At 34.2% G+C, this 9,210-nt stretch overlaps 1 long non-coding RNA gene across 3 annotated transcripts; it reads right to left on the bottom strand.

The window, feature by feature from the left end:
* Window positions 1–4,889: 4,889 nt before the first annotated feature.
* On the bottom strand, window positions 4,890–7,363 carry LOC106315783. Of its 3 annotated transcripts, XR_001264652.1 has the most exons (6): window positions 7,135–7,363; window positions 6,369–6,507; window positions 6,091–6,275; window positions 5,879–6,021; window positions 5,662–5,809; window positions 4,890–5,301 (listed from the first exon to the last, which is right to left on the bottom strand). It is a non-coding gene; the product is annotated as an uncharacterized LOC106315783 (long non-coding RNA). The 3 variants fall into 3 exon arrangements; XR_001264653.1 differs by having other exon boundaries at window positions 4,890–5,809; window positions 6,091–6,270; XR_001264651.1 differs by having other exon boundaries at window positions 4,890–5,809; window positions 7,135–7,361.
* Window positions 7,364–9,210: the final 1,847 nt, after the last annotated feature.

The raw sequence follows: 9,210 nt of genomic DNA on the forward strand, positions 1-9,210 counted from the left end.
CACTTATAGGGTTTCATGATCAAGTCTCATTGCAGAAGCTCCACTCCTCAACGCATCAACAGTTTCAGTGGTTGCCTTTGCGCCTTCTAACATAATCATCTGTATGAAAAAAAGAGATATACGATAAATCCATTTACTACTACTGATGAAATAAACAAACTTAGAAGGACCAGTCATAACAAGAAAATAAAAACTAACTTGAATATTTAATATCAATGGCTGCAGTATAACTCTTATACTTAGACCATGGAAGAGGCTTGGTCAATGGATCAACAACATTTGCATCCATTCAAACTATTCTATGGTGCTTTGCTTGGAACCCTTCCAAATCACCACTCTCTATTAAGACAAAAGATGAAACCAACTTGTGATCGAAAATCATCTTTGTCAGTCTGAAAAACTGGCATCGATGTAACCACTTACAACAAGCTCATTAATTCCTCCATAGACCAAGAATTTATCCTTAGTATTTCTCAAATACTTGAGGATATTCTTGACTATTGTCCAGTGACTTTCACCTAGTTCAGATTGGTATCGACTCGTCATGCTCAAAGCACATGCAACATCTGGACGAGTACAGATCATGGCATACATGATAGATCCTTTAGCAGAAGCATATGGGATTTTACTCATGCGCTCTCGCTCATCCTGTGTCGCAGGACACTGAGTCTTGCTAAGAGTTATGCCATGAGACATTGGCAAAAAGCCTTTCTTGGAATCATGCATTTTGAATCCATGTAAGACCTTATCGATATGAGTATCTTGACATAATCCAATAGTCTTATTTAATCTATCTCTATAGATTCTTATTCCAAGGATATATGTAGCTTTTTCCATGTCTTTCATTAGGAAACAACCTCAAAGTATGTCATCTACATACAACACCAAGGAAAACTGCGCTCCCACTAGTCTTCTTGTAAACGCAAGGTTCTTCTTTATTTCTAATGAAATCAAACTCTTTGATTGCCTCTTTAAAATGAATATTCCAACTCCGAGATGCTTGCTTCAAGCAATATATTGGAGTCAGGGCCCATCATAGCTTCATCAAAGGACGTAGGTTCATCACTCTCTATTATCAATAGATCATGATGATCCGTCACCCAAACCTCATATATATCAGGTTTGTGACGTGTACTTTCGGACCTACGCACTTCAGGTTTCACAAGTGTAGATTCTACGACTCTTCGTAAATCTAATTGATCATCTTCCTAAGATGATGAAACCATCTCCTGTGTTTCTCGAACTTCTTCGAGTTGTACTTTACTCCCACTGTTCTTCTTAGAAAAAAAATCTCTCTCAAGAAAAACACCACTATGAGCAACAAACACTTTGTTTTCAGTGGGGTAGTAAAAGTAATAACCTTTTGTTTATTTAGGACAACCAATGAAGTAGCATTCATCAGATTTAGGTCCAAGGTTATCAGTAAACATATGTTTGACATAAGCATTAGAACCTCAAATTTTCAGAAAAGACAAATTTGGAACCTTTCCAGTCCACATCTCATATGGAGTCTTCTCAACTGATTTTGATGGACATCTATTCAGCGTAAACGTAGACGTTTCTAGAGCGTATCCCCAAAAGGATGGTGGAAGATCTGCATGACTCATCATAGATCGAACCATATCTAATAAAGTTCAATTTCTCTTTTCGGACACACCATTCCATTGTGGTGTTCCAGGAGGAGTGAGTTGTGAAACAATTCCACATTCTCTCAGATGATCATTAAACGCTTGACTCAAACATTCTCCTGCTCGATCAGATCGAAGAGCTTTTATTTTCTTGGCAAGCTGATTTTGTACTTCATTCTGAAATTCTTTGAACTTTTCAAAAGATTCAGACTTATGTTTCATTAGATAAACATAACCATATCTACTGAAGTCGTCAGTAAATATAATGAAGTACTGATAGTTTCCTCTAGCATTTATACTCATTGGTCCACATACATCAGTATGTATAAGTTCCAACAAGTCTTTGGCTCTTTCACCGTGTCCAGTAAAAGGAGCCTTAGCCATTTTACCTAATAAACAAGATTCACATTTTTCATATGATTCATAATCAAATGAGCTCAAAAGTCCATCACTATGAAGCTTTTTAATGTGTTTCTCATTTATGTGGCCCAAACGACAATGCCAAAGAAAAGTCTGATTTGTGCCGTTAGACTTGAATCTTTTGGTACTGATATTATAGACAGGCACGCTTTGGTCTAGAATATAAAGTCCATTCTCCAATGGACCGCTACCATAAAAGATATCATTACGATCAAAGGAACAACACTTGTTTTTGATCGAAAACTGAAATCCTTCCAAATCCAAACAAGGAATAGAAATAATATTCCTACTTAAAGTAGGTACATAGTAGCAATTCTTAAGTTCTAAAACCAAGCCTGAAGGTAAAGACAAGTGAAATGTTCCCACGGCTAATGCATCAACTCTTACTCCATTTCCCACGCGTAGGTCCACTTGTCCTTTCTCCAAAATTCTCCTATTTCTTAAGCCATTCATACTCGTACAAATATGAGCACCACAGCCGGTATCCAATACCCAAGAAGTAGAACCAGAAGTAGTAACATTTACTTCTATAACATAAATACGCCTAGACGATGTTTCAAAAGTCTTTTTCCTTTTTCAGATCTTCCAAGTAGGGTTTAAACTCTTGTTTGAGAACAATTCTCTGGTTTCGATACCATTGGAGGAAATTTGATCCATTCAATTTGTCATTCTCAATGGCATATTGGAATGAAAATGGGTTGTGAGGAGTTAACATTGCTGGAATAGAAGAATAGCAAATATTAATATGATGTTCAGGAATTAGAGAAATCTCAATAATTAAGAAAACTCATATTATATTCAAAACACTTTCCTCAAATGAATATAATATCCAAGATCCATATTTCACTCAAAACCGAGCGAGCTTTGGCTCATCGCCCAAATGTTTAGCTATTTAGGTAAGCAACACTTTACTAATTATATCCAATATAATTCTTGGTTGTCAGACGACATCTCATGTCTTGTCCAACATATGTCTCTAAGCCCAAAACCGTTTTGATAGTCTAGTCAAGTAAACCAGTCTTCTATTCATATGGTAACCGTTACCATCTACCTCACTTATCTAATTGCAGACACCTTGCTTTGGCAAGCCCATCTTACAACGAAACAAGTCTTGATAGTTGATAAGATTGGGTAGACATCAAAAGTACTTGAAATTAATTGAGGAACAAATTTTAATTCAATTTTAACTTATATTTAAAATTTATATCTAATATAAATATAAATATAACTAATACATATCTTATATGTATTTTAATTGAATTAAATAATTTAATTAATTTAATCTAATTAAAATAATTAATTATTTATATATTTGATTTTATAATTTAATCTAATTAAAATCTAATCAAACGACCAAACCAATCGGACCAAACCAATTGTATTAAGCCAATCAAACCAAACACTTGATTCAATCGGTTTCACATGCAAATTAATTATAGAATCACTTTATGTATTACAATAATACACGATTACCTTATATTATACGATTCACATTGAATGAATATGCATAATAAACTATTCAAAAATCAACGACCAAATATTACTATAATATATGTTGACTTTTAAATCAAATATGCAATCACCTTATGAACATATGCATGCGTAATCACTATTACACATATTCAAACTACACTACGAATCACATGCGTGTGTAATTATTATTATATGCATGCGGTTAACTTATACGTTGGTATTTGGTAATCGTAATATACAATATCAAAATTAAGATATGGACCTTTCTAAAATACATGTATATCTAATATACCCATATCTTTATTTTGGAAATTGATGAACATCTTCGTCAACTTACGATTATCACAGGCTCGGTTGATTAACAATTTAAACAAGATCGAACAAAATTATTTATCTATATCAATATATAAATTAAATAAGATTCAATTTCAGTATTAAGTAGGCTCTGATACCACTGTTGGAATTCAAACCGGTTTATAACAATTTATAAATCAACCTATGAATTCAATTTGCCTAGAATCTCATGTCAATAATGAAATAAATCTAGATCTAGGATTTCAAATATACCTGAAAGTTTTGCAGCGGAAAGATGAATAAACCAAACTGAGGTTTTCTAGCATTTCAAACGGCGTGCCTCTATCGGTATCCACACGCACACAAACTAGATCACAACGGGATGTTAGTGCCGTCAAACCAGACAAACATTTTGTCTCTGGTCGCCTTAGGGTTTTAGTTGTATCCGTCATCATTAATGAAAAGACAGCACCATGTATATATATAATTAACATGGCAACGTGATTAACCTAGTCCAATTAAGGGCTGGTGGGCTAAAGCCCATGCACATACACGTTCATCTTTTCATTAAGATAATTATAACTATTATAATTATCACTTGCTTTAGTATAATATATCTTATGTATTATATTACTTCCAAAACCATAATCATTAAACTAGTTTGCTTAGGTGTGTGATGTAAGATGATATAAAATTAGTAATAGATTCTCAATCTATAGATTATAAGCGGTTTTGAACAAAACATTATAACCACCTTATTTTATACGATTGTCGAACCTCGATACTACGACTTTAACAAGGGTAAGTACAAAATGATTTTAGGACATTCTCAACGTGTCTATCCTACTAAATTATTTCATCGGTAGGAGATCAATACAACGATGCATCTTGTATTTTCATCGCGGATTACTAGAAGAGACTTGACTAATTTGAAGTCTAAGCCAATAGCATCAAATAATGATAAATTGAATTTTTGTTGCTAAATTGTAATTTTATTTAAAGAAATGAAAGTTCACGAGTTACAATTTTCTTTAATAGATCGAAAGATCTGAAACGATTAGTCCACATCAAGAAAAACAAAACATGGAAATAAAGACAATTAAGACTCAAACACATCTGTTTGCTAGCATTAGAATGTAAAAGTAACGATAATAACTTAGAATCGAATAAAGCCGAAGCCATAAACGAGTCAAAAGGAGATACAAGAAAAAGATTTAACAAATGCTTATGTAGCAAAAGAAAGTTATTTCCTCTCGTAAAACAAACAAAGAATCATTCATCTAAGCAGATAGTAGAGGCTGCGTCGAAGGTTGCCTTGAAAGTCTAAGCAACGACGTTCAACAACAAAACCTAGATCCGACATGAGTCAAGATAACACTAACTGGCAGAGCTTAACAGCAGATGCTCACTCTACCAAGTTCACTTTGGCTAGCACATAGACAAACCACATCACCATTCTGAAGCCTTACTGCCTCCTTTTAAAGCACTAAGAGCATGATTAACCTTACAACCCCATTAGGGTCTCTTAATGATTTTTTTTAATAATAAATGTTACTTAAGAACTTAGTTAAGAGACATCAACATTTATATGCTCCAATGATACTCCCTTAATTAAGAGTTCTTAAAAAAAAATTATTCGGTTTATATAGAAAATGATTTAACCCTTTATATAGAGAATGAGAAAAGAGAATATGACTTTATAGAAAGAATGAGAGAAAAAGAAAATTTGTGATCAAATTGTTTGGTTTTACCAAAACTTAATATAGAGAAGATTACAAGGGAACAATATTGTGTAAGCTTACTTGATCTAGAGAACGATAAGCCATTAGTGAAAAGGGAATAATACCTTTAGTTGTATCAAGATATTCCATCAAGCAAGATCTTTCTGATTTTGATCCAGAGAACCACTGAGACATATTCGTTACAGCTTGGTCGATGCTCTCGAACTCCCACCTTCATATCAACTTAGCTTCAATAGCAAGAGAGGTGTCTGTCTGCATAAAGATATAGATAAACGTAAGAAACAATAAAAGCAAAACAGTGGAGAATTGCAAGGGAAATACATGTAGCTCATTCAGGTAATTGATACCCCTCACATTGTCCCACTCAACTTCAAGCACGATGAAACCGTACAATGTCTTGTGCAGCTGCTCTCGAACTCCCACCTTCGCATCAACTTAGCTTCAATAGCAAGAGAGGTGTCTGTCTGCATAAAGATATATATAAACGTAAGAAACAATAAAAGCAAAACAGTGGAGAATTGCAAGGGAAGTACCTGTAGCTCATTCAGGTAATTGATACCCCTCACATTCTCCCACTCAACTTCAAACACGATGAAACAGTACAATGTCTTGTGCAGCTGCTTGTTTAGATACAAAGAGCTTTGCAGTTTCTTTGCAGGTATTTTTGTTCTTGGAAAAGGTTGTGGCGTCGATCAACGCGAGTCAAAGAGAGTCTGGACTGCAAACAAAGATAGAGGGGGTTAGTCAGTTCCATCAGGTTTTTCATCTGAAGCGACGATAAGAAAATGTATTTGGAAGCAATTTTTACAACCTTTGTAACCATAAGTTTCCAGAAGTGAGCAGATCGGGTGCCAGGATTCAACCATGGCCGGTTGTCTACCAATATGTAAATCTTCTTGCTTTTATTGGCCATGAAAATACTGAGATCAGAAAGATATGATTGCAAGTCTCTGAAACCAAAGAAAAGCCAGATAAGCAGAGAACATCAGGCAAATAAAATGTGACAATCTATGTAACAGACACTTAACTATTACCAGATTAAGAGCTTTTATGAGAAAAAGAAGGCAACACACACATTGAGATTCAGAACAATCACACACGCAACCTTATTGCCTTTCCACAGAGAAAAAAATATCATGAAAGTAGACAAGAGAATTGCTAGAACAAAGGTGCTGGTTCAAACTATAATTCACTTCACAGGGAGATGTTCATACCAAGAATTGATACTACTTCAGACTCAGGAAAGGAATATAAATCCTGGCATCAGAATCCTACAGGCACTCGATATGAACAATAACAAAAAACGCAAGAGCTTTCAACACAGAGCTTTCATTTAAATTGTCAAAAGACACAAAATCAAAAGAGAACTTGTTTTGTCAGGAAGGACAAGGTAGTTTCCTTTAAAGGTTTCAACAATGGCTGAAACAAGACTTATTATATTGTAATGAAAAAAGCAAAGACAGAACAAGGAAACTAATATAGTCCCTCTAAAAAAACAGGTTGTGGCATAATTCCATTCATAGACAATAAACTGCAGAGAAACGGACATGGTGATGAATTGAGTGAAGAGAAATTACCCGATCTGGAGACTCGTCATGGGGAAAACACATTTAGTTTCTTCACCATTCCTCATCTCAACACCCACCGACTCGAAGGAATCGTCGGAGGAGGTTCGGAATCAGGTTCGAGATGGCCTTGTGGATTCATCATCGGGAGAGAGACAGAGAGGAGAGAGACAGGGAGGAAGAGATAGAGAGGAAGAGATAGAGACGGAGAGATGAAGAGAAGAGACGGCTCTTCCACACCTTAATTAGGAGACGAGACGTCTCTTGTGGTAATTAGGAGACATCTCTTGTGGTAATTACTTTTTTTTTTAAATCACAATTATACTAAAAAACCTATTTAAGAGACAGCTTTAATGCTGCTCTAATGATGACGTATATAAACCAAACCAATTTATAAGACTAATTAACCAAACCGTCCACACAAGCAAAACAAGTAAAATCGCTAAGCCATTTCAATTTCAATGCCAATCGGAGCTCTAATAACGTTTGAAATTGAACCACTAGCATATGTAGATTCAAGCATTTGTATTGGCAACCGCTATCTAGTCATGCCCTAACTAATTGCCCTATTCTTTTTGCGACAAAAAAATTAACAAACAAAACAAAAAGAAATCTAAGTGCAGCGTCGTTATACAGCTCCCCCCCTCCGGCGGGACTTTAACTCAATATATCCTTATCATAAAAAAACCATTCTCCTTGTCTCCTCTCTATTCCCACTACCCATTTATCATTGCAATCCCTATACTAACCTTCTATTTATTTACTATATATATTACACTTCACTTTCCATCTCATTAATATATTAAATTATTCATTTTAATAAACTCACCATAAATGTAAACTATTTGACCCCACAAGAAAACTTTAACCAATAGAATCACACTAATTTCCTTTTCTTTCTTCTTCCCCATCGTGCTCCACCTTTCATCCTCCATTAATGAGTTTTAAAATTCAAAATAGAGGTAATTTATGTCCATTTTTTACGATTTTTTTATAAATATCATTAAAATAAGTTTCTATCATGGGCAATATAAAAAAAATAAGATTTGATGTTAATTCTAAAAGAATGAAAACGTTTTTCACCACTATGTTTTTGTGTTTCGTGTTGTTTTTATAGCCGTTTTTGATAATTTTTTTATAGAATATCATTAAAATGAAATATATATCATGGGTAATGTAAATAATGTAAGAGTAGATAGTAATTTAGAGAGAGGCTGATTTTTTTTTTGAAAACTGTATTTAGGTTTAAGCTATGTTTATGGATCTGTAGTATATTAGGAATTTGAAATGGTCGTAAATATGATTGTAGTGGTATTATCCGAACAATATCTTCATAAAAAGTAGATTATTTCGCAAAAATAAAAGTTTATGGGTACTACTAATCAAACTAGTACAATAATTACTCTATAAATTAATACTAGATAAATATAAAATCTCTATAAAATAATAAATTTCTTCGGTCCCGAATTAGGCCGGTTCAAAATATGTCACAAATCGATAAAATAATAAGATAGTATTTTTTACAGGCTATAAGCACTTTGGTTGCCCTGGAGGATATTAAGATCATTACAAGTATTCCCTTGAGTACAAATCAGATGGATGATAAGTTTGGATGGCATTTTACTAACAATGGAAAATATACGGTACAATCTGGGTATCAAGTGGAAAGAGTCTATCCAGATAAGGAAAAACCACCAGAATTTTATGGACCCACAGTTGATGTTCTTAAAGCCTACTGCTGGAATTTGAAGTGTCCTCCGAAGATAATGCATTTCTTATGGCGACTACTTTCAGGATGTATAGCGGTCATGAAGAACCTAAATGCAAGAGGAATACAAGGAGATATATTTTGCTCACGTTGTGGTGATCAGGAGGAATCGATAAACCATGAGTTTTTTATTGTCATCCAGCACGACAGGTGTGGGCTTTATCTAAGATACTAGGATTATTGGGTTTATTGTGTGTAATCGGAATACTAAGATTACTGGATTTATTGTGTGTGATTCGTACTACTAGGACTACTGGGTTTATTATGTGTAATTCAGACTACTATGATTACTTGGTTATATTATGTATAATTTGAAACCC

This window comes from Brassica oleracea, chromosome C9 (genome assembly GCF_000695525.1).
Source record: "Brassica oleracea var. oleracea cultivar TO1000 chromosome C9, BOL, whole genome shotgun sequence".
Classification (NCBI taxonomy): domain Eukaryota; kingdom Viridiplantae; phylum Streptophyta; class Magnoliopsida; order Brassicales; family Brassicaceae; genus Brassica; species Brassica oleracea.